At 44.2% G+C, this 27,151-nt stretch overlaps 9 non-coding genes across 9 annotated transcripts; 2 read left to right on the forward strand and 7 right to left on the reverse strand.

Annotated features, from left to right (window-relative positions):
* Positions 1 to 3,379: 3,379 nt before the first annotated feature.
* trnas-aga (transfer RNA serine (anticodon AGA)) lies at positions 3,380 to 3,461 on the reverse strand. Its single transcript has one exon. It is a non-coding gene; the product is annotated as a tRNA-Ser (tRNA).
* Positions 3,462 to 5,911: 2,450 nt separating this feature from the next.
* trnar-ucu (transfer RNA arginine (anticodon UCU)) lies at positions 5,912 to 5,984 on the reverse strand. Its single transcript has one exon. It is a non-coding gene; the product is annotated as a tRNA-Arg (tRNA).
* Positions 5,985 to 7,909: 1,925 nt separating this feature from the next.
* Positions 7,910 to 7,982, reverse strand: trnar-acg (transfer RNA arginine (anticodon ACG)). The gene has a single exon. It is a non-coding gene; the product is annotated as a tRNA-Arg (tRNA).
* Positions 7,983 to 9,155: 1,173 nt separating this feature from the next.
* On the reverse strand, positions 9,156 to 9,229 carry trnak-cuu (transfer RNA lysine (anticodon CUU)). The gene has a single exon. It is a non-coding gene; the product is annotated as a tRNA-Lys (tRNA).
* Positions 9,230 to 10,403: 1,174 nt separating this feature from the next.
* Positions 10,404 to 10,475, reverse strand: trnag-acc (transfer RNA glycine (anticodon ACC)). The gene has a single exon. It is a non-coding gene; the product is annotated as a tRNA-Gly (tRNA).
* Positions 10,476 to 12,692: 2,217 nt separating this feature from the next.
* LOC148634944 (U5 spliceosomal RNA) lies at positions 12,693 to 12,805 on the forward strand. The gene has a single exon (XR_015933379.1). It is a non-coding gene; the product is annotated as a U5 spliceosomal RNA (small nuclear RNA).
* A 115-nt stretch (positions 12,806 to 12,920) lies between these two features.
* Positions 12,921 to 13,062, forward strand: LOC148634945 (U4 spliceosomal RNA). The gene has a single exon (XR_015933413.1). It is a non-coding gene; the product is annotated as a U4 spliceosomal RNA (small nuclear RNA).
* A 4,113-nt stretch (positions 13,063 to 17,175) lies between these two features.
* On the reverse strand, positions 17,176 to 17,249 carry trnai-aau (transfer RNA isoleucine (anticodon AAU)). Its single transcript has one exon. It is a non-coding gene; the product is annotated as a tRNA-Ile (tRNA).
* Positions 17,250 to 18,079: 830 nt separating this feature from the next.
* Positions 18,080 to 18,151, reverse strand: trnag-ucc (transfer RNA glycine (anticodon UCC)). Its single transcript has one exon. It is a non-coding gene; the product is annotated as a tRNA-Gly (tRNA).
* Between the last annotated feature and the right edge of the window lie 9,000 nt (positions 18,152 to 27,151).

Genomic DNA, 27,151 nt, shown 5'->3' on the forward strand with positions numbered 1-27,151 from the left:
ACCATATTTCCATATTTCGAAGCATTGGAATAATACATGTCATACAGCAACATAAAAACAGGAAGACAAGTATCACAGCCCCTATAATCGGTGTTAGTAACTTAAAAGAAAAACATTCCCCCTGGCCCAAACAGTGATTCTAACCAGGAGAGAAAAGCCGGTGTATCTTTTATGCCTCTCTCTTTATTCACCTTGTCTTTTAGTTCTTTCAAATGCTGAATAGCGAGCGTAAGATTTCTGTAATCATCGTCATTAGCTGGAATATATGTACAACAGGAGTCTCCTACTAAAGCATAGACTCCTCCAGATGCTGCATTTTGAAGGTCCAGCACGAACCTGTTCTGAAGTGCCATTAATCTAACTCCCCTTAATTCTTGTTTGATAGCGTCTAAGCCTTCTAACGTGATATTAATAAAAGAGTACATTTCATAAAAAGTCGCATGGGTGAGGCTGTAGAATGAGGCATTAAAGCACATATATAACAAGATGCATTAAATTTCTTTAACTTTACAGTATGATTTATAAATTTATACCACAAATTACTCACATCCCCCTCATTATCAGTTTCATTCAGCCAGTTTGTATACAAAGACGCTTCGTGTTTAGTTTCTTCCTCTTTTGGGGTGGTGACAGGCTTCTACATAAAAAGGAAAAAGGCTTAGCACATCAGTCCCAAGCAGGTTATCCCCATCTGTCCTTGTGGAGACATCACTCCTGCACTTTGCTCAGTTCGTTTGTGACCTTTTTACAGTGGGAAGCATGAATCCAGGGCACCATTTCTGTGACCTTCACAGCAGTGGCAGTGGTCAGCAGCACCTGGTACAGCCCCCTCCACCTGAGTGAACACCATTTCTTTTTCCTGAAGTCTTTCACCAGAATCCAGTCTCCTTATTCACTCATTAGTTCTTACAGCACAGGTAAATCCCTGTGGGCTGGAGCCCAGCATAATCCTAGGCTTTTTTGGTCAACATTGGTCAACAGATTGGTCAACAACTGGGTAATAACTCTTAGAAAAATCTACAGATTGTTCCCCTGCCTCAGCTGTGACGTTTTGTAGAACAATTCTAGCTGAAGTTGTAAAATTTCTCTTTGTTCCGTTCCTGCAAAACATCTTCTAATGAACAAACAAACCACAATAATCATTTGCATCTAGGGGAATCACTCCCAAGGGTAACCCCCCTTAAAGCTATATTGTTCTACCCATCAGGTTCTGCCACTAGATAAGAGAACCTTTCCCATGAAATCATTTTTTGACCTTCATGATCCCTTCAGGGCGTACAATTAGCACAAAAGCAGCAGCTTTAGTCCACATGTTTTTCAAACAGGATATTAACGATATGATCATAACGAATAATACCAGACCCACAAATATGTATTGAACCAGAGACCCTCTCCATGTTCCTAGCACAGACTGTAGCCATGCACCAATACCCCAATCATCTGGATTGCAGGATTTACGAAGAAAATTATTTTTGCAGTAATTAATTTATTATATTTACTATATTTATTATACACGTGTAAATTAATTACTGCGAAAATAATTTACTTCGTACACTGTGCAGAGTGCCGTATACTCCTAGTTGCGGCACACACGATACATACAGTAAAAAGCCTCAGGCACTGTGTTAGATGTGTTTTCGACGTTATATATGCGTTTATTAATGTCGTCGATTTTACGGTTGCAATTCGACGTTGATTATACGTCGAGGCGACGTATATATACGTATAGCCGTATTTTCGCCGTGAATATACGTATATTCGACGAATCAATGCCCACTGGGTAAACTCTTGAGCAAACTCTGAACCAGCTCTAAGGAAACGAATCCGATTAGACGTTACTTTGACTCATCTTTTTACGCTCAGTGCTGGATTGCTCAAACTCCAGCTAGGGTTAGGGTTAGCATTCCCACGCTACTTAGACACTTTGTTTACGCTCAGTGCTGGATTTTGGGAACTTCAGGACGAGTGGGAATTTTCTCCTATCTGTCAATTCTGTTTTGTTTTGGAGACTCTTGGCTGCCTATGTTGTACAGTGCAGCGTGAAGGAAACATTTTCCAAAACTGTGTCAGCTCAAAAGTTGTAAGAAAACCTCTCCAGCTGCTTTAACTCTCTTCATTTTTGTCATTTAATGTGACACTCGATGTATAACTGGAGCCTCACATATGCAAATGGTGAGGCTCCAGTTCGACACCACTTTACAGTATCTGACAAAAGCATGGCAGACTGTGCCATGACCGGCAGATAACTTCCGCTTATTTTGACCATATTAAACATTGGAAATCCAACCACTTGCATTTGTGACACTTGATTTTGAATCCACCTAAGACACTCTTAAATCTTCAAACACTTTTCTCTTCTCCCGCAACACTCTTGTCTGTCGGCACTATGTGGCAGCGTTGCATGACAACCCATCTCACCACGGAAAGGAACCTAACAGCTTTGGTAAGAGAGGAGAAAAGAACCTGGCCCGTACGGGGATCAAACCCGTGACCTTGGCCATATTAGCACCACGCTCTAACCAACTGAGCTAACCGACCTCACGACGGTGGTCCTCTCTGTGCTGCAAAAAATCGAACTCAGGGAATTTCTTTTGCCCTCCTTTGAATAGAAAGCCGTGTAATTCAGTGTACGGGCTTTCTCGTGCAGTTTCATGGTTCTTGTAACCCAAATCCTACACTGGCCTGAAGTGTCCCCCTATTTCACAGCATTTTTCAGCTGATTTAAAATGTACCTAAAGGAGAAGCATTATTGAAGACCATCAATTACCAAGAGCTTTTGTCAAAGGTTTTGGTGGTCATTTTTAATGACCACAGAGCACTATGACCTCGGTTTTACATCTCATCCGAAAGACAGCGCCCTTTTACAACACAGCGTCTCCGTCACTATGCTGGGACATCGGGACCCGCACAGACCTCAGGGTGAGCGCCCCCCCGCGGGCACCATTAACACCGCTTCCAGCTGGAAGCTTTGTTTTTCCCTGTAGCTTACACTCATCCGGGTACTGACCTGGCTCACACCTGCTTAGCTTCAGTGGGTTTTCAGTTGCGAGTTGCAAGGGGATGCAAGTGATGGAGCCGCTCGCTGCAAAAGCCACTGCATTGGCCGGGAATCAAACCCAAGCCTCCCGCGTGGCAGGCAAGAATTCTACCACTGAACCACCAATGCTCAGTGCCTGGGCCTTCAAAAAAGACGCTTTTTTGGTGCTCTGTGCAAAAAGCGTCGACATATGCTTCCAGCTGCAAAATGCCATTCGCGGATGCTGAAGAATTTATTTCCAAGGCAGCGGGTACAAGCGATTGGGCGTTTTAAGACCACCAGGAACAGCAAAGAGGCGCGCTTCTTTGCTTGCGCCGGAACACACCGACTGGAGGCGGACAACGTAATCGGCAGGATTCGAACCTGCACGGGGAGACCCCAATGGATTTCTAGTCCATCGCCTTAACCACTCGGCCACGACTACAGCAAGCCCCGCTGCCGCTGCGTTCTTGCTACAATCTTACATGGATCGCGAGGCGCCGGCGGAAGCCTATTTCAAAGTCGTTCTCCGTTTCAAAAAAACATTTCCAAAATACAAGCCTTGCAGACAGACACGCCTCAGAGGACTTAAGGGTGGCTTCATGTCGGAATGATAAAGTCTCCCCGTCCGGACATGAAAATGCCACTTTGTTACACACAAAAAAAGAATCAACAACAGAGAAATGCCCACAAGCATTTGAAAAGCCGCACCACGTCGCACTTGAAATAGCTCTTACATTAGTGGTAGACGCAGGAATCGCCTTTTTATTTACGCTCTTACCAACGCGATGGAAAGCAAAACAAAGCAAAGCAGAGCAAAACAAAACGAACAAACGAAAACCCTCACGTCCCGCACTTGCATATAACGCTGTTACGTGCCCAAGCGGTATTGTACGTCATCCTAGCACTGCACGCCGGTGCGTATGGTATATGGGAACGAGCACACGCCACGAATCGTCTCGAATCACTCCCTACAGCTGTAAGGTGCCTAGAAGCGTGCACCCCCAACATTTTTCTTTGCTCATCTGTGAAAGGTAAACTCTTGAGCAAACTCTGAACCAGCTCTAAGGAAACTAATCCGATTAGATGTTACTTTGACTCATCATTTAAGGGATCCTTGTTAATTGGAGAAATCAATGATTTCGAATGAATTCTGAATGCGTTAAAAGACAGCTATACACAGAAAACATGCAGGACACTGCTCATGATGTTTCCCTAGCCGAAACAGTGCGTTTTTCCAAGCCATCTGACCAAGCCTGCCCACTGAAAACTGCAGGAGATCGTGTAAAGACGTTCAAGTTTGTAACTACTGCACGCACAGGAAGCAGAATAAATTCCTCTATTCAAACTGTCAAAGGTTTGCTTTGCGAACGCTGCAGGACATCGCACAATCTCTTTTGAACAGGGACAAACGATTTCTTATGGGGCGCAGTAAGTACAGACGTTTAAAAAGCTCCACTCATGCCAATGATGCAGCATGAAGAAGCGCAACCTAAAGTTTGCATTCCTAGCACTGTTGCATTCCCCGCATCAGTAGCTAAGAGAATATAATTTACGACTCTTGTTAATGCAGTTTCAGAAACCAGACTGAAATTTCTCAAGTATATTATTTGAATCCATTTGATGTTGGGCAACAACTATTCTTTCAAGACTTTTAGATTGAAATGGGACCTTTGAGACAGGCCTGTAGTTGTTAAGAACTTGTGGATCCAAATTTGACTTCTTAAGGAGCGGTCTAAGAACCACTACCTTAAATTGATCATATACGACGCCTGACGCAAGCGATGCATTCATCATACTAATTATAGGTCCTGCCAGTCCTTCGAGGGAATCTTTGACTAGCTGAGTGGGGATGGGATCTAGCAAACAGGTGGTTTACTTTGTCTTACGTCTGTGTTCATGAGTCCACCATAAGAAGAAATCTGAACAGGAGTGGTGATCATGCGAGGTCACCACGGAGGAAACCACTGCTCTCCCCCCAAAAAAAACCACCACTGCCCCTCTCAAGTTTGCTAAAGACCACATGGATGTTCCACAACTCCTGGAACAATGTTCTGTGGACAGACGTGACAAAAGTTGAACTTGTTGGTAAATGTGCACAGCGTTATGTTTGGAGATAACAAAGCACCGCATACCAACTCCAAAACCTCATCCCACCTGGGAAGCATGGCGGAGGCTGTACGGCTTGCAATCATCGAGGGACCGATGAATTCCGAGATGTATCAGGAAATTCTACAGCAGAATGTCAGGGTGTCTGCCTGTGATCTATAACTCAAAAGACGCTGGGTCATGCAGCATGACAAAAACAAAGGAGTACATCAACAACAGAGTGGCTGAAACAGAAGAAATTCCGTATGTTGGGATGGCCAAGTAAGAGTCCTGACCCCAATCCCATTGAAGTGCTGTGGCGTGATCTGAAGCAGGCCATTCAGCGCAAGACATCCCAAAAATATACATGAACTGAAACAGTTTTGCATAGAGGAATAGGCCAAAATACCTCCTAACCGCTGCTCAGGTCTGACAACCCGCTACAGAAAGTGGGGGTTGAGGTTTTTGTCATAAAGGAGGTTCCACTAGCTCCTTAATATAAGGGTTCACGTACTTTTTCCATCAATGACCTTGATTGTTTAAACCATTTGGTCAATAAAGAAACAGCAATGTCAAATGTTGGGCGTGTGTTATCAGACTCTCTTTATTAATTATTATGACTTAGATAAAGATAAGATCACATGTTAGGAGCCATTCATGCAGAAATCCACATCATTCTGAAGGGCTGTTTACAAAAGTTTTTCTCCCAACTGTATGTGAGAGAAAAGCAGAAACGCTCACTGAGTAAGGTGGGGTTGTAGCTTTGCAAATCACAAGGACATTTGTATGCTCAAAATGGGACAGGAGCATCCCAGATGGGACTCAAACCCACAATCCCTGGCTTAGAAGGCCAGTGCCTTATCCATTAGGCCACTGGGGCACACTGGGTTGGGTCGATCACGCTGATGAAGAGCCAGTTTAGTTTTCCTTTGCTTTTTCAAAGGGATCCCCAAAATTAGGGAAGTTAGGCAGCAGAAGGTTTACTGTGACCTGAGAAGGACCAGCATCCAATCACGGTGGTACACACACACGCTCTCACTCATCTGAGCTACACGGCTACCAAGATGATCTCAGGTGCGCCGAGCTGGTACGGAACATATTGAACTGATCGACGGCGAATTGTCTCTCAGACAGGCTTTTCACCTCTGAGCTCCCTGACTGACAGTAATCAGCTAGGTAGTGAAACAGTCAGCTGCTTCTAAGCCTTAAACAGCTTAAACAGTTTACCTTGCACAGATGCGCAAAGATTAATGATGGGGGTGCACGCTTCCAGGCGCCTTACAACTGTAGGGACTGATTAGAGACAATTCGTAGCTTGTGCTCATTTCCCTCTATTCCCCGTGTTGCAGTGGTAGGATGACGTAAATTCCTGCTTCGACACGTAACGGCATTATAATCAAGTGCAGGAGCTGAGGGCTTTAGTTTTGTTTCGTTTTCCATGGCGTTCGTAAGCGCGCAAATCAAAGGCAATTCCTGCGTCTAACACGAATGTAAATGCTTTTGAAAGTGCAGTGTGGTGCAGCTTGTAAAATCCTTGTCCACATTTTTGGTTTGTTGATGTTTTTTCTGTCTGCCAAAGTTGCATTTTGACATCCGGACTGGGGGACTTTACCATTTGAACGTGAAGCCAGCCTTAAACCCTCTGAGGCGTGTCTGTCTGCCGGCACGAATCTTGTGAAAGGTATTTTTTTTAACGAAGACCAACTTTAAAAAGGTTTCCGCAGCCACCTCGCAGTCCGTGTTTGATTATAGGAGGAATGCGGCGGCGTTGAGCTCGCATTTGTCGTGCTCGAGTGGTTAAGGTGATGGGCTCGAAATGCGTTGGGGCTTCCCCGCGCAGAGTCGAAACCTGCCGACTCTGGCGTCTGCCGCACGTCGCCTTGTGCCTGCGCGGCAGAGGCGAAGTGCCGCTTCTCCTTTCCTGGTACTATAACAACGCGAAATCGCTGCCGTGGAAATCAATTCTTCAGATAACCACGCATTTTGCGTTCGAACCTCTGGTGCTCTACTTATGCCTTTGAAAACCTAATGAATCAAGCTGAAAGAACCGACACGATATGTAGGTGCTGGTAAAGCACGCAGTAAAGAACTGTTAACAGCAAGGGTTTCAGTGGGTTAACTGAGGAGAAGGCGTGATCGCTAATTGTTGACTTTTTATTTGGTGTTAGAAACACTCTTACTGTGCGTGACGTGCAACAAATGTAGCCACAGAAATTGCATCACGCTTTCATGTATGCTATTGCAGACACCAACGTTGCCTAGATAGAAAACCGAAATAGCCGTGGGTTTGCTTGCTGGTCTGAAGGATCTCTCTTCGAATCTCTATAATTTGTCAATGAAAGTAAAAGGCGCTGCAATCTCATACGTTCAGAATCAAACCCGCAGCTGTTGTTCGACTTTATTTCTTGACTAATTACAACTGAGTGTCGCATGAGCAGTTACGTAAACTTGTCTGGTATATTTGAACACAAATGCCGTTCTTCAATTAAAACTAACAGTACATTGTCAGGGACATTCAGTTCTATACAAACAAGAGACAGACAAGAGAATATTTCTACCGTTCATGTGGACTACGTGTTGACTTACTGATCGGAATAATTGAAAGGTTCGGGCTCATAGCCGGTGCAGTGCGTGCTAATTAGAACAGCAACGCTGAGCTCTCAGCACCGTACTGAGCCCAGGTGTTTTTCTAAAGCTGTCAGGTGCAGTTCATTTACATGAAGGAAATCTCTTACTGGGTACGATTACAATGCAGTAAGTAGCACAGACTTCTTAGGGAGTAGCCCGATGCGTTTAAAAACGACCTGAGCCAGGCAGGAGTCGAACCTGCAATCTCCTGATCCGTAGTCAGACGCGTTATCCATTGCGCCACTGGCCCTGGTGTGACAGTGCAGGACTGTAACCCAGTGAGATCAGCACTGCAACTAGTAAAATATTACCCCCGGTCCATTCTTTTCCAAAAGTGAGAAACACCTGTTTTCTACATCTTGTCTGTTTTAAAACCATATCTCTTTAAACCAAACCAAGAGTTTGTCTTTTGCACTGATATTCTGATTCATTTCGATTTCAAAGAAAAAAAAAACATAATCTTCCAAAGCATCATAAAATTGTCCATTCTTCCAGACTCTACTTCTCTCTTGTAGTAGTACAGCAGACCTTTCCAGGTGAGCAGATCACAGAGTCCGAAATATGCTTCCTCCATCAAGCAAAGTACCTGAACATGACTCTGTCTTCATAAAAGCGCCCCTGTAATAAAGAAATTAAATCCGAAATCAAGAGGGCAGTTGCCTACTGAAGTTCAAGAAGTCATCAATTTTAACCTAGCAACACATTAAAGGCTGCATCTATACAAGTACGATTCTAGAAATGCTCACCAGATTACGTTTTAAGAAGGAACTGCGCCTCAGGTTCCGCCGAGATCTTAACTTGGATGGCAGGATTCAGAGTCCGGAGTGTGGACTGATGGCGCACGGAGGGTCCACATACTGTGGATCCCTCAGTTTTCTTCCGCGTGTTTAAACCGCCAGCGTGTGACTCCCCTGTCCCCGTGACCTCATTGCTCTGCTCTCTCCTCTGTGCAGCCGAGCCCGATTCACGGTAAAGTGAAAAAAAAAGATGCCCTCAACGTGGGATTTACTCTGGATCGAGGATAGATGTCACCTTTTTATCGTTGAACAGGATGTATGTGATGTGGCGACTAGGTTCAATTTTGTATCCTCTTTAAAAGATTAAGGACTGGGGTGAGCGTGATTTACCACCCTTTCAGCTAAGAACCCGACATGAGCACCGTTTAAGCTGCATAGACTCGGTCGTTTAACTCTTCTCCATTAGCAGGGTTAAGGTTAAAGAAAAAAAACATTGCTGACTTCTTTTTTTTTGCCAGCCGCTAGCGCTGATTAGCAATGTTTGTATTTCATGTTTTGCAAGTTCCATCCATTTTAAGAAAAACAAGTCGCGTTAAAGACAGGAAATGAATACTTGCATTTAATTAAGTCTAGCCGTAGGCGGTTGTCTGTAAGGACCAGTTCTGTTCGAGAAGACAGAACAAAGAAGGCACCACTGGGATTCGGACTCAGGATCTCCTGTTTAAGAGACAAGCGCTTTAACCAACTAAGCCACGGCGCCCCGGGAGGGTTGTCCTTTTGCAGCCACTTGGACACACCACTCAGACACATCTGCATTCGGTGTGTGCTCCGCCTGCTTGCTGAGCAAGTTGCCACCTTTACATACAATAGCAACATCGACACCAAGAGAAAGGATGACAAATGGCTTTTATCTGGAACTTTTCATGTCCAAGGAGCTCAATGTGCTTTCTGTGTACAACAGGGCCACTGAACTCCACACTGGCCACTGAACCACAGCAGTGGCTTGCTGGCTTGACATCTCCCAAGGAAAATGTTGAAATCGCATGTGGAACAGGAAAATGACCCTCGAGTACGAGGGGAAAAAAAAGAAAAAGATCATCTGGAGCGCGCCAACCCATGTCCGGACAGCCCAGTTTCGCCGACAAGGTGGCTGAGTGGTTGAGGTGATGGACTGCTAAGCCATTGTGCTCTGCACGCATGGGTTCGAATCCCATTCTCATCGCTCTCCATGTCTGACATGTGTGCCTGTTCGACGTCGGCCCTCCTGTTGTTTGCTCTGGTGCTAGAGCCGTACATTTTCTAGCGGTGGCTGAACATGGTATAGTAGGCCAACGTCGGTATCGTGCAGTGACAGTAACAGTACTTACTGCACCCCATAAGAAATCGTTTGTCCCTGTTCAAAAGAGATTGTGCGATGTCCTGCGGCGTTCGCAAAGCAAACCTTTGACAGTTTGAAAAGAGGAATTTATTCTGCTTACTGTGCGTGCAGTAGTTACAAAGTTGAACGTCTTTACACGATCTGCTGCAGTTTTCAGTGGGCGGGCTTTGTCAAATGGCTTGAAAAAACGCACTGTGTTTCGGCTCGGTAAACATCATGAGCAGTGTCCTGCATGTTTTCTGTGTATAGCTGTCTTTTAACGCATACAGAATTCATTCGAAATCATTGATTTCTACAATTAACAAAGGGTCCCTTTTTGAACCTGCGAGAAGCATTCTTTCAATGTAACAGATTTACTCCGGGGAAAGGCAGCATGACATTGAGAGTAGCTCAAGCTTTCAGCACCCATATCAGACTGCGTGTAGGCAGACACCGCTCAGAATCCCCTGTAAGATTCTCCCTCAATTCCGTTTTGCAGTGCTTTAGCTCTTTCAAAAGGCTTCGCTTTGCTAGTCACAATCCAAGGCTCATGACAGCATTTGAAAACATTCGCCACTGTATTGGCCAGGAATCGAACCTGGGTCAACTGCTTGGTAGGCAGCTATGCTCACCACTATACCACCAATGCACGCCCGCAGGAAGCCTGCAGGACACCACCAGAGAATGCTTTTTTTAAAAAAATTTTTATTAAACATAGAATTTACAAATACAAATACAACAAGAGGATCAGAGTCATGTACAAGAGAAAAAAAACACAGCAGAAAAAAGCATTTAACTACCAGAGGTAATTAAGTAATTATGTGATCAAATTGTATATTTTACACGTATCATATTTTCCTTGCTTTAATATTTCTCAATTATTTATAAACTTTAGTTTCAACATGCATGCGTTTTCTGTAAAAAATAAAACTCAGCACACAGTTTTTCTTTTAACAACATTTCGAGTACCTCTGGCATTCATGAGAAAGACATACACAAAAGCAAATAACTAACTCTAAGACTGTCTAAACTATTGAGTTTTTCAAAGAACCAGAACTATAACAGTCCTTAACACTTAACTACACCATTCCAAACTAACACTAAAGAAACACTAGTATATACTGGTATAACAAATATAACCTAACATAATCATTAACTGAGCAGTCACTGGGAGCAAATCTCCTTCCCGTCCACAAAGGCCCTTGCTCCCACAAAGTAGGCTCTCCTCCCCTCTCTTCTGGCAGCTTCAACCTGGGGCCACAGCTGGTTCCTGGTGCTCCTGTCCGCGGCAGACAGGTCCTCTGCAAACCTCAGTTTGTTCCCATTCAAATACTCATTCCCCCTCGCCGCTCGCCACAGCATGTCCCTCGCCGTCCTCTTGGTGAACTGTATTATAATCGATCTGGGGCGCACTTACTCAGTTCGCTCAGACATGTTCGCTCTCCCGAGCCTGTGAACAAAGTCAATGGCCGATATTACGTCCTCCTGGTCCGGCAGGGTCCTTTTACAGATACCCTTCACTGTTGCAACAAGGTCCTTATCACGTTCCTCTTTAACTCCAAATAATTTTAAATTCCATCATCGACGGTATCTATCTACATCGTTCACTTTCAATTCAAGTTCTTTAATATGCTTTTCTTGTTTGGTATTTACTTGTTTAAGAACTTTTACTTCACTCTTTAAGTCTTCAACCTCTTTAAACACACAGTCCATGGACTTTTTATGACTTTCGATTGCGACTGTATTAGATCGAATCATTTCCTTCAGCTCACCCATGCTCTGTGCCATCATGTTGAAGATGTTGGTCTGGAGCTCCTCCAGCGTCAGCTCGCCCCTTCCTCTCTTGGCTGCCGGGGTTTTCACAGGTGTGCTGGGCAGGGACTCCGGCTCTTCCTCTGAGTCTCACTTGGGCTGCGAGCGCTCGCGTACGAGCGCATCTCCAGCACTCTTTCCACGTCCCCTCCAGCTGCTTCACTTTTCCCTTTAGTTGCCATCAATTTTCTTGTAGTGCTAAACATATACGATTGAGGTATCTTAGATTTCTCCTTCGAAGACCCAGCACTCTCTTTTCTTTTCTCAGTGTTACTCATATCGAAATTCTTAAATCTAAAAAAAATCGTTTTTTTTTCTTTCAGTTATAACTGAAGTTTAAACAACTACTGTTAAGTCCTTATTTTTCAGTAGTCAAAAAAAGCAAAAATTAACATTCAGGTCATGAAAAACTCAAAAAAAACTCCTCAACCACTAAACTTTACCTCCCACCCCTGAGCGCCATCTTGAACGCCCCTACCACCAGAGAATGCTCACGATTTCGGAAGCTGTCTCCGGGACGTGCTAATTCCGCACATCCTGAATAAATCATGATATAGTTAGTTGCTGTAGCTAGACGTTCAAATGAGTTTCATGGCCAGATGGACTGTTTCCTCCAGCGGTATAGTATTGCAGTTAGACAGCACGATGCTTGCAAGACTATGTCACGCTAAACGCCACAGATTTCCGAGGGTTAGGGTTAGGGTTAGGCTCTTATTATGGCGATTGTGGCCGTCTGCTCTGCGAGTCCTCGGTCTCCGGCCGTCTGATTGGCGCTCTTTTCTTTGGGGGGCGGGAAGTGTCCGGCCGCAGGGGATCTTGGGACCTAGCTTTGCATAGCGGCTTCCCAGAGTGCGTCGTTTCCTGCACACTGTGGCCGGGTGTTTTCCGAGTTATCGCACGGATTGGGCACGCCCGCAAGCCGAGAGCCGCAGGCGATGAGCCCGGAGCTGAACGGGCCCCACTGGCTCATTTGTAAGGCCAGGTGCATTGCCAACCACGACCGGCAGGTCAGAGGCTTTGAAGGCGGCCTGGGCTCCTGAAGCTGTGCAGCCACACACTCTGGTTTCTCTTCATCTCGTACAAATCTTTCGCCTTTTACTAAAGATTTCCGTGGAGAGGAGCATGAATTCCATGCAATTTTTGTGCTTCCCTGCCTTCGGGTGGGGCGCAGCTGGGCTGGTCAAAGAGAGAAAACAGAAATATGAAGCATTTCAGCAACGACATGCCATGAGACGATTGATAACGATTTCCATAGGATCCCCACGGTTGCCTGGCAACCGTCAGCTTTGCGCAGTGGCAGTATCGTAGCCTGTGAGGTTTAGCCGAGGCGCGATTATTGCTAGTTGAAAACTTTTCCCAATACCCCGCTTCCGCTGGTTTGCAATGCAATCGGCGAAAGCAATTTTTGACAGTCTCGTCAGAGAATGAGGAAGGTGTTTAAAGACAGATTTTGTCATGGTAACATCATGGTAGAAAGAAACGAGCTTGTTACGTCTCAACAGAAACGCTCTTTAGCTCTTTCAGCGTTATGCAGAGAACAGCGTCTGTCGAGATCACTTTTGAGTCAGCGCGAAACGCCGTGTGCTGTCAGTTTGATTTCATATTGCTCGTAGCGGCGCCCGGCTTTTGTCTGTCAAACGTTAGGTTGCGCTTCTTCATGCTGCATCGTCGGCATGAGTGGAGCTTTTTAAACGTCTGTACTTAATGCGCCCCATAAGAAATGGTTTGTCCCCGTTCAAAAGAGATTGTGCGATGTCCTGCAGCATTCGCAAAGCAAACCTTTGACAGTTTGAAAAGACGAATTTATTCTGCTTCCTGTGCGTGCAGTAGTTACAAAGTTGAACGTCTTTACACGATCTGCTGCAGTTTTCAGTGGGCGGGCTCTGTCAAATGGCTTGGAAAAACGCACTGTTTCGGCTAGGGAAACATCATGAGCAGTGTCCTGCATGTTTTCTGTGTATAGCTGTTGTGGGCATTTCTCTGTTGTTGATTCTTATTTTGTGTGTAACAAAGTGGCATTTTCATGTCCGGACGGGGAGACTTTATCATTCCGACATGAAGCCACCCTTAAGTCCTCTGAGGCGTGTCTGTCTGCAAGGCTTGTATTTTGGAAATGTTTTTTGAAACGGAGAACAACTTTGAAATAGGCTTCCGCCGGCGCCTCGCGATCCAGGTAAGATTGTAGCAAGAACGCAGTGGGGACGGGGCTTGCTGTAGTCGTGGCCGAGTGGTTAAGGCGATGGACTAGAAATCCATTGGGGTCTCCCTGCACAGGTTCGAATCCTGCCGACTATGTTGTCCGCCTCCAGTCGGTGTGTTCCGGCGCAAGCAAAGAGGCGCGAATGAGGAATGGGCCCCTGAGACAGTCATTTGCCTGTTTCACAAATGATCGTATTTTACTAGAGATTCTGTTTGGGATTCAGATGTGCATTCGGACAGCAATCCCTTTCAAGAAATGATACGTTCTGGATGAGGTCAAAGGTGCTGGAACACTGTATTTAGGATGTGTTTGCAGTGATTGTGTGTCTCCTGCTTCAACGCAGTGATATATAGATGTGCTCCTGTAATTTATTGGTACAAGCCAGGGCAGTAAGCAGTCTGAGGATTTATTTCCAGACGGCATAGAGCAGTGAAGCAGTGAAGTAGTGCAACACACTGGATCATTATATTATTTGAATCTATTCTACTTAAATTATTACATTATACACAACTTGAGTTCATTTTAAAAATTAAAAGGTAATGAAAGGAATGCATATTCATGAGGAAGATTATACAGATATGCATGTGATAATCTTCCTTTTATCATGTAGTGCGTCATTTGGACACTTTGTGGGCTTGAAATACAAAGAAAATCATGTTCTATGGTACAAGATAAATACAAAACTTAAGATTTTATTTTAATTAGATTTGTTTATAAAGCATAAGCAATCATTTAATACATTAATATATGTGAAAATGACATTTTAGCATCATATTACATACAGGTCTCTAGCTTCAACACAGTGATATATATATATGCTCAGTGATTTATTGGTACATGCCCAGGTCAATAATCAGAATGAGGATTTATTTCCAGACGGGCTACAGGTAGTGTTGTGAAATACTTCAACACACTGGATCGCAGATTTAGACCCCCTGCACTGTTACTCCTTAAAAACCAAAGAAATGAAGATATGTAGCAATCACATTGCAACAGGGCTGACAGTGACTTAATGCTTATACTAGTGGACTTCTGGTACCTTTAGGGTACGGTGTTCCCTGAAGGGCTCTCAAACCCCGCATTTCAGATGCCTAGCTGTTTCGCTGATGTGTTGCACCTCAGAATCACTTTTAAACCTTACCTCTGGTATCTTTAATCCCTATTGCTCAACGCATGGTGAAAGTATTGCATAAATGTGTCTGAAAATGAGCAATGGGCACCTGAGAGACTCATTTGCCTGTTTCACAAATGATCATATTTGACTAGAGATTCTGTTTGGGATTCAGTTGTGCATTCTGACAGCAATCGCTTTCAAAAAACGATACATTCTGGATGAGGTCAATGTGCAGGAACACTGTATTTAGGATGTGTTTGCACTTATTCTGTGTCTCTAGCTTCAACACAGCGATATATGTATATGCTCACTGATTTTTTGGTACATGCCCAGGGCAATAATCATTATGAGGAATTATTTCCAGATGTGCTAGGGGTAGTGTTGTGAAATACTTCAACACACTGGATCGCAGGTTTAAACCGCCTGCACTCTTACTCCTTAAAAACCAACAAATGCAGATATGTAGCAATCATATTGTAGCAGACACTCATTTGCCTGTTTCACAAATGATCATATTTTACTAGAGATTCTGTTTGGTATCCGGATGTGCATTCTGACCGCAATCTCCTTATCGCGGCTTTGCCCTTCTTGGCTCTTTGGACAATATCTCCATCTTGTGGTCGTTGTTGGTAATGTCTAGACAACATCTCCATCTTGTGGTCGTTGTTGGTAATGTCTTCTTATGCCCTTTTTTATTTTAATTCTCTATTAGTTGATTCTAGAATCTCTACAATGGAGTTGAAAACATCAGTTTTATAGCAGACAATATGACATTATTTATAGTCCAATTAGAAACTTATTACCCTGTTTTTAACATAATAACAAATTAAAATTGATTAAAACTAAGTTTGGAACACCAGGGAACATAACAAATGATTTTTAGGAAAACCATGAGGTTCTCTGTGTCCGATGCCTGCAAGGGGAGAAAGCTAGAATCCTTTGCTTTTTCAAAATTTGAAAATAAACATCATATAACAACAGCTTTCATTCCTAGGAGTGAAAAATAACCATTTTTGAAGACATATTAGTTTCTAAAACACTACAATAAAGTATAGACAATGTATATCTCCAAATAATTTTATGTGCTTCAGAAGAGCCCATACATGCATACATGAAACCACGCCCGTTTGCACGTAAGCAGACATGGTTGCACAAACGACTGCATGAAAGCACGCATGCATGCGAAGTCATCCTGTTGAGCATTTGAAAAGCCGCACCACGCCGCACTTGAAATAGCTCTTACATTAGTGGTAGACGCAGGAATCGCCTTTTTATTTACACTCTTACCAACGCGATGGAAAGCAAAACAAAGCAAAGCAGAGCAAAACAAAACAAACAAACGAAAACCCTCACGTCCCGCACTTGCATATAACGCCGTTACGGGCCCAAGCGGTATTGTACGTCATCCTAGCACTGCACCCAGGGGCGTAAGGTATATGGGAACGAGCACACGCCACGAATCGTCTTGAATCACTCCCTACAGCTGTAAGGCGCCTTGAAGCCTGCACCCCCAACATTCTTCTTTGCGCATCTGTGAAAGGTAAACTCTTGAGCAAACTCTGAACCAGCTCTAAGGAAACTAATCTGATTAGACGTTACTTTGACTCATCTTTTTACTCTCAGTGCTGGATTGCTCAAACTCCAGCTAGGGTTAGGTTTAACATTCCCACACTACTTAGACACTTTGTTTACGCTCAGTGCTGGATTTTGGGAACTTCAGGACGAGTGGGAATTTTCTCCTATCTGTCAATTCTGTTTTGTTTTGGAGACTCTTGGCTGCCTATATTGTACAGTGCAGCGTGAAGGAAACATTTTCCAAAACTGTGTCAGCTCAAAAGTTGTAAGAAAACCTCTCCAGCTGCTTTACCTCTCTTCATTTTTGTCATTTAATGTGACAATCGATGTATAACTGGAGCCTCACATATGCAAATGGTGAGGCTCCAGTTCGACACCACTTTACAGTATATCACAAAAGCATGGCAGACTGTGCCGGACCAGCTGGTAACTTCCGCTTATTTTGACCATATTAAACATTGGAAATCTTCCCACTTGCATTTGTGACACTTGATTTTGGCTCCACCTAAGACACTCTTAAATCTTCAAACACTTTTCTCTTCTCCCGCAACACTCTTGTCTGTCGGCACTGTGTGGCAGCGTTGCAGGACAACCCATCTCACCACGGAAAGGAACCTAACAGCTTTGGTAAGAGAGGAGAAAAGGACATGGCCCGTACGGGGATCGAACCCTCGACCTTGGCGTTATTAGCACCACGCTCTAACCAACTGAGCTAACCGGCCTCATGACAGTGCCCCTCTCTGTGCTGCAAAAAATCGAACTCAGGGAATTTCTTTTGTCCTCCTTTGAATAGAAAGCCGTGTAATTCAGTGTACGGGCTTTCTCATGCAGTTTCATGGTTTCACAGCATTATTCAGCTGATTTTAAATGTACCTGAAGGAGAAACATTATTGAAGACCATCAATTACCAAGAGCTTTTGTCAAAGGTTTTGGTGGTCATTTTTAATGACCACAGAGCGCTGTGACCTCGGTTTTACATCTCATCCAAAAGACAGCGCCCTTTTACAACACAGCTTCTCCGTCACTATATTGGGAGATTGGGACCCGCACAGACCTCAGGGTGAGTGCCTCCCCGCTGGCCCCATTAACACCACTTCCAGCTGGAAGCTTTGTTTTTCCCTGTAGCTCACCCTCATACAGGTACTGACCTGGCTCACACCTGCTTAGCTTCAGTAGGTTTTCAGTTGCGAGTTGCAAAAGTTGGGATGCAAGTGATGGAGCCGTCCGCTGAAAAAGCCACTGCATTGGCCAGGAATCGAAACCAAGCCTTCTGCGTGGCATGCGAGAGTTCTAACAATGAACCACCAATGCTCAATGCCTGTACCTTCAAAAAAGACGCTTTTTTGGTGCTGTGTGCAAAAAGCGTCGACATCTACTTCCAGCTGCAAAATGCCATCCGCGGACGCTGTGAATTTATTTATTTAGACACCGCTCAGAATCCCCTGTAAGATTCTCCTTCAATTCCGTTTTGCAGTGCTTTAGCTCTTTCAAAAGGCTTTGCTTTGCTAGTCACAATCCAAGGCTTGTGACAGCATTTGAAAACACTTGCCACTGCGTTGGCCGGGAATCGAACCCGGGTCAACAGCTTGGAAGGTAGCTATGCTCACCACTATACCACCAACACATGCCCTGGAGATCCCTCCAGGACACCACCAGAGAATGCTCACGATTTCAGAAGCTGTCTCCGGGACGTGCTGATTCCACACATCCTGAATAAATCATGTTATTGTTAGTTGCTGTAGCTAGACGTTCAAATGAGTTTCATGGCCAGATGGACTGTGTCCTCAAGTGGTATAGTATTGCAGTAAGACAGCACGATGCCTGCAAGACTATGTCACGCTAAACGCCACAGATTGAGTTTGTCCGTTCGTGTCAGTCGTCCTGCAGCCACGGGAAGTGGGACACAAACATGCTGCAATGCTTTCAAGACATTAGGATTTGTTTGTGCAACATCTGAGAAGAGTACTTGTGGCTTGACTGTGACTGACCAAGGTGTTTAAAGACAGAGACTGAAAACTGTTAAAGGATGAGTCAAAGTAACGTCTAATCGGATTAGTTTCCTTAGAGCTGGTTCAGAGTTTGCTCAAGAGTTTACCTTTCACAGATGCGCAAAGAAGAATGTTGGGGGTGCACGCTTCAAGGCGCCTTACAGCTGTAGGGAGTGATTTCAGACGATTCGTGGCGTGTGGTTATCTGAAGACTTGCTTTCCATGGCAGCGGGTCCAAGCGATTTCGCGTTGTTATAGTACCAGGAAAGGAGAAGCGGCACTTCGCCTCTGCCGTGCAGGCACAAGGCGACGTGCGGGAGACGCCGGAGTCGGCAGGTTTCGAACCTGCGCGGGGAAGCCCCAACGCATTTCGAGCCCATCGCCTTAACCACTCGACCACGACAAAAGCGCGACTCGTGGCGTGTGCTCATTCCCATATACCGTAGGCCCCGGGGTGCAGTGCTAGGATGACGTACAATACTGCTTGGGCACGTAACGGCGTTATATGCAAGTGCGGGACGTGAGGGTTTTCGTTTGTTCGTTTTGTTTTGCTCTGCTTTGCTTTGTTTTAGTTTCCATCGCGTTGGTAAGAGCGTAAATAAAAAGGCGATTCCTGTGTCGACCACTAATGTAAGAGCTATTTCAAGTGCGCCGTGGTGCGGCTTTTCAAATGCTTAACAGGATGATTTCACATGCACGCGTGCTTTCATGCAGTCGTGTGTGCAACCATGTCTGCTTACGTGCAAACGGGCGTGGTTTCATGTATGCAAAAAACTTTCCTGGGCTCTTCTGAAGCACATAAAATTATTTGGAGATATACATTTGTCTTATTTTCCTCTTAGGCTCTAGAATTGATAACTTTTTTTTCATTTTTGGCATTTTTCATCATTTTCCAGAAAGTGGTTGCAAGCCCGATATCATGCAAAGAAACTTCAGGATTCGGGGATCAGTCAATGGATTTTCTTCAAAGTTGGATTTTTGCACTCTGTGGACCAAGAGATGTTGTTCTATAATGTTTTTTTTTTTCAAATTTAAAAATATCATTTTTTCATGGAGCTTTGAATGGGATGGATTCACCCTCCTTTAGCCAGGACAGAGCTCCAGGAGCCTGGGTAGGATTCTAGCTTTCTCCCCTTTCAGGCACCTGGCACAGAAGACATCATTTTTTTCCTTAAAATCTTTTTTTTGTGTGTTCCTTGTTGCTCCAAACTTAATTCTATTCACTTTTAATTAGAGATTATATTAAAAATAGTGCAATAAATGACTAATTTCACTAAAAATACTAAAAGTAATATAAAACAGATGTTTTTAACTTTATTGTAGTGTTTTAGAAACTAATATGTCTTCAAAATTGGTTATTTTTCACTCCTAGGAATGAAAGCTGTTGTTATATGATGTTTATTTTCAAATTTTGAAAAAGCAAAGGATTCTAGCTTTCTCCCCTTGCAGGCATCGGACACAGAGAACCTCATGGTTTTCCTAAAAATCATTTTTTATGTTCCCTGGTGTTCCAAACTTAGTTTTAATCAATTTTAATTTGTTATGTTACAAACAGGGTAATAAAGTCTTAATTGGACTATAACTAATGTCATATTGTCTGCTACAAAACTGATATTTTCAGCTCTATTGTAGAGATTCTAGAATCAACTAATAAAGAATTGCAATAAAAAAAGGGCATAAGAAGACATTACCAACAACGACCACATGATGGAGATATTGTCTAGACATTACCAACAACGACCACAAGATGGAGATATTGTCTAGACATTACCAACAACGACCACAAGATGGAGATATTTTCCAAAGAGGCAAGAGGGGCAAAGCTGCGATAAGGTAAAATCATTTTTTGAACGAGATTGTTGTCAGAATGCACATCCGTATCCCAAACAGAATCTCTAGTAAAATATGATCATTTGTGAAACAGGCAAATGAGTGTCAGCTACAATATGATTGCTACATATCTGCATTTGTTGGTATTTAAGGAGTAAGAGTGCAGGTTTAAACCTGCGATCCAGTGTGTTGAAGAATTTCACAACACTACCTCTAGCACATATGGAAATAAATCCTCATAATGATTATTGCCCTGGGCATGTACCAAAAAATCAGTGAGCATATATATATATATCACTGGGTTGAAGCTAGAAACACAGAATAACTGCAAACACATCCTAAATACAGTGTTCCAGCACCTTTGACCTCATCCAGAACGTATCATTTCTTGAAAGGGATTGCTGTCCGAATGCACATCTGAATCCCAAACAGAATCTCTAGTAAAATACGATCATTTGTGAAACAGGCAAATGACTGTCTCAGGGGCCCATTTCTCATTGTCAGACACATGTATGCAATGCTTTCACTGTGCATTGAGCAATAGGGATCAAAAACACCGCAGGTAAGGTTAGAAGTCATGTTCTATGATCATTTCTTTCAGCATTAGGGACTAAATATACTAAATGTATGATGCTAAAATGTTATTTTTACATATATTAATGTAATAAATGATTGCTTATGCTTTATAAACAAATCTAATTATAATAAAAGCTTAAGTTTTGTATTTATCTTGTACCATAGAACATGATTTTCTTTGTATTTCAAGCCCACAAAGTGTCCAAATGATGCACCTTTGACCTCATCCAGAACGTATCATTTCTTGAAAGGGATTGCTGTCCGAATGCACATCTGAATCCCAAACAGAATCTCTAGTAAAATACGATCATTTGTGAAACAGGCAAATGACTGTCTCAGGGGCCCATTTCTCATTGTCAGACACATGTATGCAATGCTTTCACTGTGCATTGAGCAATAGGGATCAAAAACAGAATGGAAACCAACAAGGATGGGATTTGAACCCATGCGTGCAAAGCACAATAATAATAATAATAATAATATTTATTAGCCCTATACAATTTCTTGCATTAGGAATGCATCTTTTCGCATACCCCAGCTTTTCTCCATGGAGACACAGACACAGAGACAGAGACAGGGAGAGAAGCTTGGGGTCAGAGCGCAGGGTCTGCCATTGTACGGCGCCCCTGGAGCAGTTAGGGTTAAGGGCCTTGCTCAGGGGCCCAACGGAGTAGGATTCCTCTGCCGACCGCGGGATTTGAACCGGCAACCTTCCAGTCACAGGCGCAGATCCTTAGCCACAGAGCCACCGCTCCGCCGGATTAGTAATCCATCACCTTAACCACTCGGCCACCTCGTCAACAAAACTGGGCTGTCCCAACTGGGTTGGCGTGCTCCAGATGATCTTTTTCTTTTTTTTCCCTCGTACTCGGGGGTCATTTTCCTGTTCCACATGCGATTTCAACATTTTCCTTGGGAGATGTCAAGCCAGCAAGCCACTGCTGTGGTTCAGTGGCCAGCGTGGAGTTCAGTGGCCCTGTTGTACACAGAAAGCACATTGAGCTCCTTGGACATGAAAAGTTCCAGATAAAAGCCATTTGTCATCCTTTCTCTTGGTGTCGATGTTGCTATTGTATGTAAAGGTGGCAACTTGCTCAGCGAGCAGGCGGAGCACACACCGAATGCAGATGTGTCTGAGTGGTGTGTCCAAGTGGCTGCAAAAGGACAGCACTCCCGGGGTGCTGTGGCTTAGTTGATTAAAGCGCCTGTCTAGTAAGCAGGAAGCCCTGGGTCTGAATCCCAGTGGATAACCGCCTACGGCTAGACTTAATTAAATGCAAGTATTCATTTCCTGTCTTTAACACAACTTGTTTTTCTTAAAATGGATGCAACTTGCAAAACATGAAATACAAACCTTGCTAATCAGCGCTAGCAGCTGGCAAAAAAAAAAGAAGTCAGCAATGTTTTTTTTCTTTAACCTTAACCCTGCTAATGGAGAAGAGTTAAACGACCGAGTCTATGCAGCTTAAACGGTGCGCACGTCGGGTTCTTAGCTGAAAGGGTGGTAAATCACGCTCACCCCAGTCCTTAATCTTTTAAAGAGGATACAAAATTGAACCTAGTCGCCACATCACATACATCCTGTTCAATGATAAAAAGGTAACATCTATCCTCGCTCCAGAGTAAATCTCACGTTGAGGGCATATTTTTTTTCACTTTACCGTGAATCGGGCTCGGCTGCACAGAGGAGAGAGCAGAACAATGAGGTCACGGGGACAGGGGAGTCAGACGCTGGCTGTTTGAACACGCGGAAGATCACTGAGGGATCCACAGTATATGGACCCTCCGTGCGCAATCAGTCCGCACTCCGGACTCTGAATCCTGCCATCCGAGTTAAGATCTCGGCAGAACCTGAAGCGCAGTTCCTTCTTAAAACGTAATCTGGTGAGCATTTCTAGAATCGTACTTGTATAGATGCAGCCTTTAATGTGTTGCTAGGTTAAAATTGATGACTTCTTGTATTTCAGTAGGCAACTGCCCTCTTGATTTCAGATTGAATTTCTTTATTACAGGGGCGCTTTTATGATGACAGAGTCATGTTCAGGTACTTTGCTTGATGGAGGAAGCTCATTTCGGACTCTGTGATCTGCTCACCTGGAAAGGTCTGCTGTACTACTACAAGAGAGAAGTAGAGTCTGGAAGAAGGGACAATTTTATGATGCTTTGGAAGGTAGTTTTTTTTTCTTTGAAATCGAAATGAATCAGAATATCAGAGCAAAAGACAAACTCTTGGTTTGGTTTAAAGAGATATGGTTTTAAAACAGACAAAATGTAGAAAACAGGTGTTTCTCACTTTTGGAAAAGAATGGACCGGGGGTATTTTACTAGTTGCAGTGCTGAGCTCACCGGGTTGCAGTCCTGCAGTGTTGCACCAGGGTCAGTGGTGCAATGGATAACACGTTTGACTACGGATCAGGAGATTGTGAGTTCGACTTCTGCCTGGCTCGGGTCGTTTTTAAACGCATCAGGCTACTCCCTAAGTAGCCTGTGCTACTTACTGTATTGTAATCGTACCCAGTAAGAGATTTCCTTCATGTAAATGAACTGCACCTGACAGCTTTAGAAAAACACCTGGGCTCAGTACGGTGCTGAGAGCTCAGCGTTGCTGTTGTTCTAATTAGCACGCACTGCATCGGCTATGAACCCGAACTTTTCAATTATTCCGATCAGTAAGTCAACACGTAGTCCACATGAAAGGTAGAAATATTCTCTTGTCTGTCTCTTGTTTGTATAGAACTGAATGTCCCTGACAATGTACTGTTAGTTTTAATTGAAGAACGGCATTTGTGTTCAAATATACCAGACAAGTTTACGTAACTGCTCATGCGACACTCAGTTGTAATTAGTCAAGAAATAAAGTCGAACAACAGCTGCGGGTTTGATTCTGAACGTATGAGATTGCAGCGCCTTTTACTTCCAATGACAAATGATAGAGATTCGAAGAGAGATCCTTCAGACCAGCAAGCAAACCCACGGCTATTTCGGTTTTCTATCTAGGCAACGTTGGTGTCTGCAATAGCATACATGAAAGCGTGATGCAATTTCTGTGGCTACTTTTGTTGCACGTCATGCACAGTAAGAGTGTTTCTAACACCAAATAAAAAGTCAACAATTAGCGATCACGCCTTCTCCTCAGTTAACCCACTGAAACCCTTGCTGTTAACAGTTTTTTACTGCGTGCTTTACCAGCACCTACATATCGTGTCGGTTCTTTCAGCTTTATTCATTAGGTTTTCAAAGGCATAAGTAGAGCACCAGAGGTGCGAACGCAAAATGTGTGGTTATCTGAAGAATTGATTTCCATGGCAGCGGGGCCAAGCGATTTCGCGTTGTTATAGTACCAGGAAAGGAAAAGCGGCACTTCGCCTCTGCCGCGCAGGCACAAGGCGACGTGCGGCAGACGCCGGAGTCGGCAGGTTTCGAACCTGCGCGGGGAAGCCCCAACGCATTTCGAGCCCATCGCCTTAACCACTCGAGCAGGACAAATGCGAGCTCGCCGCCGCCGCATTCCTCCTATAATCAAACACGGACTGCGATTTGGCTGCGGAAACCTTTTTAAAGTTGCTCTCCGTTAAAAAAAATACCTTTCACAAGATTCGTGCCGGCAGACAGACACGCCTCAGAGGGTTTAAGGCTGGCTTCACGTTCAAATGATAAAGTCCCCCAGTCCGGATGTCAAAATGCAACTTTGGCAGACAGAAAAAACATCAACAAACCAAAAATGTGGACAAGGATTTTACAAGCTGCACCACACTGCACTTTCAAAAGCATTTACATTCGTGTTAGACGCAGGAATTGCCTTTGATTTGCGCGCTTACGAACGCCATGGAAAACGAAACAAAACTAAAGCCCTCAGCTCCTGCACTTGATTATAATGCCGTTACGTGTCGAAGCAGGAATTTACGTCATCCTACCACTGCAACACGGGGAATAGAGGGAAATGAGAACAATCTACGAATTGTCTCTAAACAGTCCCTACAGTTGTAAGACGCCTGGAAGCGTGCACCCCCATCATTAATCTTTGCGCATCTGTGCAAGGTAAACTCTGGAGCAGTCTCTGAAACGGCTCAAAGGAAACACGTGATTGATTCCATGTGCTTCTGGGGTTCATTTCTTATTTACATTTAATTCAAGGGAAAGGCTTGGGTCAGTTTCAGACGGCCTCCAACAGCGAGATTCAAGCGTCCCATCTTCAGCCCAATCTGCGCCGCCAGAACGCCAATGGCTCCTCTGGTCTCCGGGGTGCGGTTGTGACTCCGTAACCTAAAGTGTTGGTGGCAGACAAATGGAGACTAACAGGTGATGTCCTAGGACATGACTACATTGTGACACTCGGTGGGGATGGTGACCATTGCTTGGAAAAGAGTGCGAGGCCCCTTTAGAAAAACATTTTGTTAACAGGCATTCTGCCTCAGCCTAAACACCTATAGCTTGCAAAGCACATGCTATTAGACAGGCACCTCTGCAAGACCTTAAGAGTCTCTTAAACTAGTGATAGAAAGGTGTTCCCAATGGGCGATGTTCGGCTTTCAAATCATCTCTCCGTGGAAGCGCCGAGATGCAGCTGTTTAAGGCTTAGAAGCAGCTGACTGTTTCACTACCTAGCTGATCACTGTCAGTCAGGGAGCTCAGAGGTGAAAAGCCTGTCTGAGAGACAATTCGTCGTCGATCAGTTCAATATGTTCCGTACCAGCTCGGCGCACCTGAGATCATCTTGGTAGCCGTGTAGCTCAGATGAGTGAGAGCGTGTGTGTGTGTACCACCGTGATTGGATGCCGGTCCTTCTCAGGTCACAGTAAACCTTCTGCTGCCTAACTTCCCTAATTTTGGGGATCCCTTTGAAAAAGCAAAGGAAAAAAAAACTGGCTCTCATCAGCGTGATTGACCCTACCCAGTGTGCCCCAGTGGCCTAATGGCTAAGACACTGGCCTCCTAAAACAGGGATTGTGGGTTTGAGTCCCATTTGGGGTGCTCCTGTCCCATTTTGAGCGTAGAAATGTCCTTGTGATTTGCAAAGCTACAACCCGACCTTACTCAGTGAGCGTCTCTGCTTTTCTCTCACATACAGTTGGGAGAAAAACTTTTGTAAACAGCCCTTCGGAATGATGTGGATTTCTGCATGAATGGCTCCTAACATGTGATCTTATCTTTATCTAAGTCATAATAATTAATAAAGAGAGTCTGATTTAACAAACAACACACGCCCAACATTTGACATTGCTGTTTCTTTATTGACCAAATGGTTTAAACAATCAAGGTCATTGATGGAAAAAGTACGTGAACCCTTATATTAAGGAGCTAGTGGAACCTCCTTTATGACAAAAACCTCAACCCCCACTTTCTGTAGCGGCTGGTCAGACCTGAGCAGCGGTTAGGAGGTATTTTGGCCTATTCCTCTATGAAAAACTGTTTCAGTTCATGTATATTTTTGGGATGTCTTGCGCTGAACGGCCTGCTTCAGATCACGCCACAGCACTTCAATGGGATTGGGGTCAGGACTCTTACTTGGCCATCCCAAAATACGGAATTTCTTCTGTTTCAGCCACTCTGTTGTTGATGTACTCCTTTGTTTTTGTCATGCTGCATGACCCAGCGTCTTTCGAGTTTTAGATCACAGGCAGACACCCTGACATTCTGCTGTAGAATTTCCTGATACATCTTGGAATTCATCGGTCCCTCGATGATTTCAAGCCGTACAGCCTCCGCTATGCTTCCCAGGTGGGATGAGGTTTTGGAGTTGGTATGCAGTGTTTTGTTATCTCCAAACATAAGCTGTGCACATTTACCAACAAGTTCAACTTTTGTCACGTCTGTCCACAGAACATTGTTCCAGGAGTTGCTGTGGAACATCCATGTGGTCTTTAGCAAACTTGAGAGGGGCAGTGGTGGTTTTTTTGGGGGGGAGAGCAGTGGTTTCCTCCATGGTGACCTCGCATGATCACCACTCCTGTTCAGATTTCTTCTTATGGTGGACTCATGGACACAGACGTAAGACAAAGTCAACCACCTGTTCGCTAGATCCCATCCCCACTCAGCTAGTCAAAGATTCCCTCGAAGGACTGGCAGGACCTATAATTAGTATGATGAATGCATCGCTTACGTCAGGCGTTGTACCTGATCAATTTAAGGTAGCGGTTGTTAGACCGCTCCTTAAGAAGTCAAATTTGGATCCACAAGTTCTTAACAACTACAGGCCTGTCTCAAAGGTCCCATTTCAATCTAAAAGTTTT

This window comes from Lepisosteus platostomus, unplaced genomic scaffold (assembly GCF_059453375.1).
Source record: "Lepisosteus platostomus isolate fLepPlt1 unplaced genomic scaffold, fLepPlt1.hap1 Scaffold_30_H1, whole genome shotgun sequence".
Classification (NCBI taxonomy): Eukaryota; Metazoa; Chordata; class Actinopteri; order Semionotiformes; family Lepisosteidae; genus Lepisosteus; species Lepisosteus platostomus.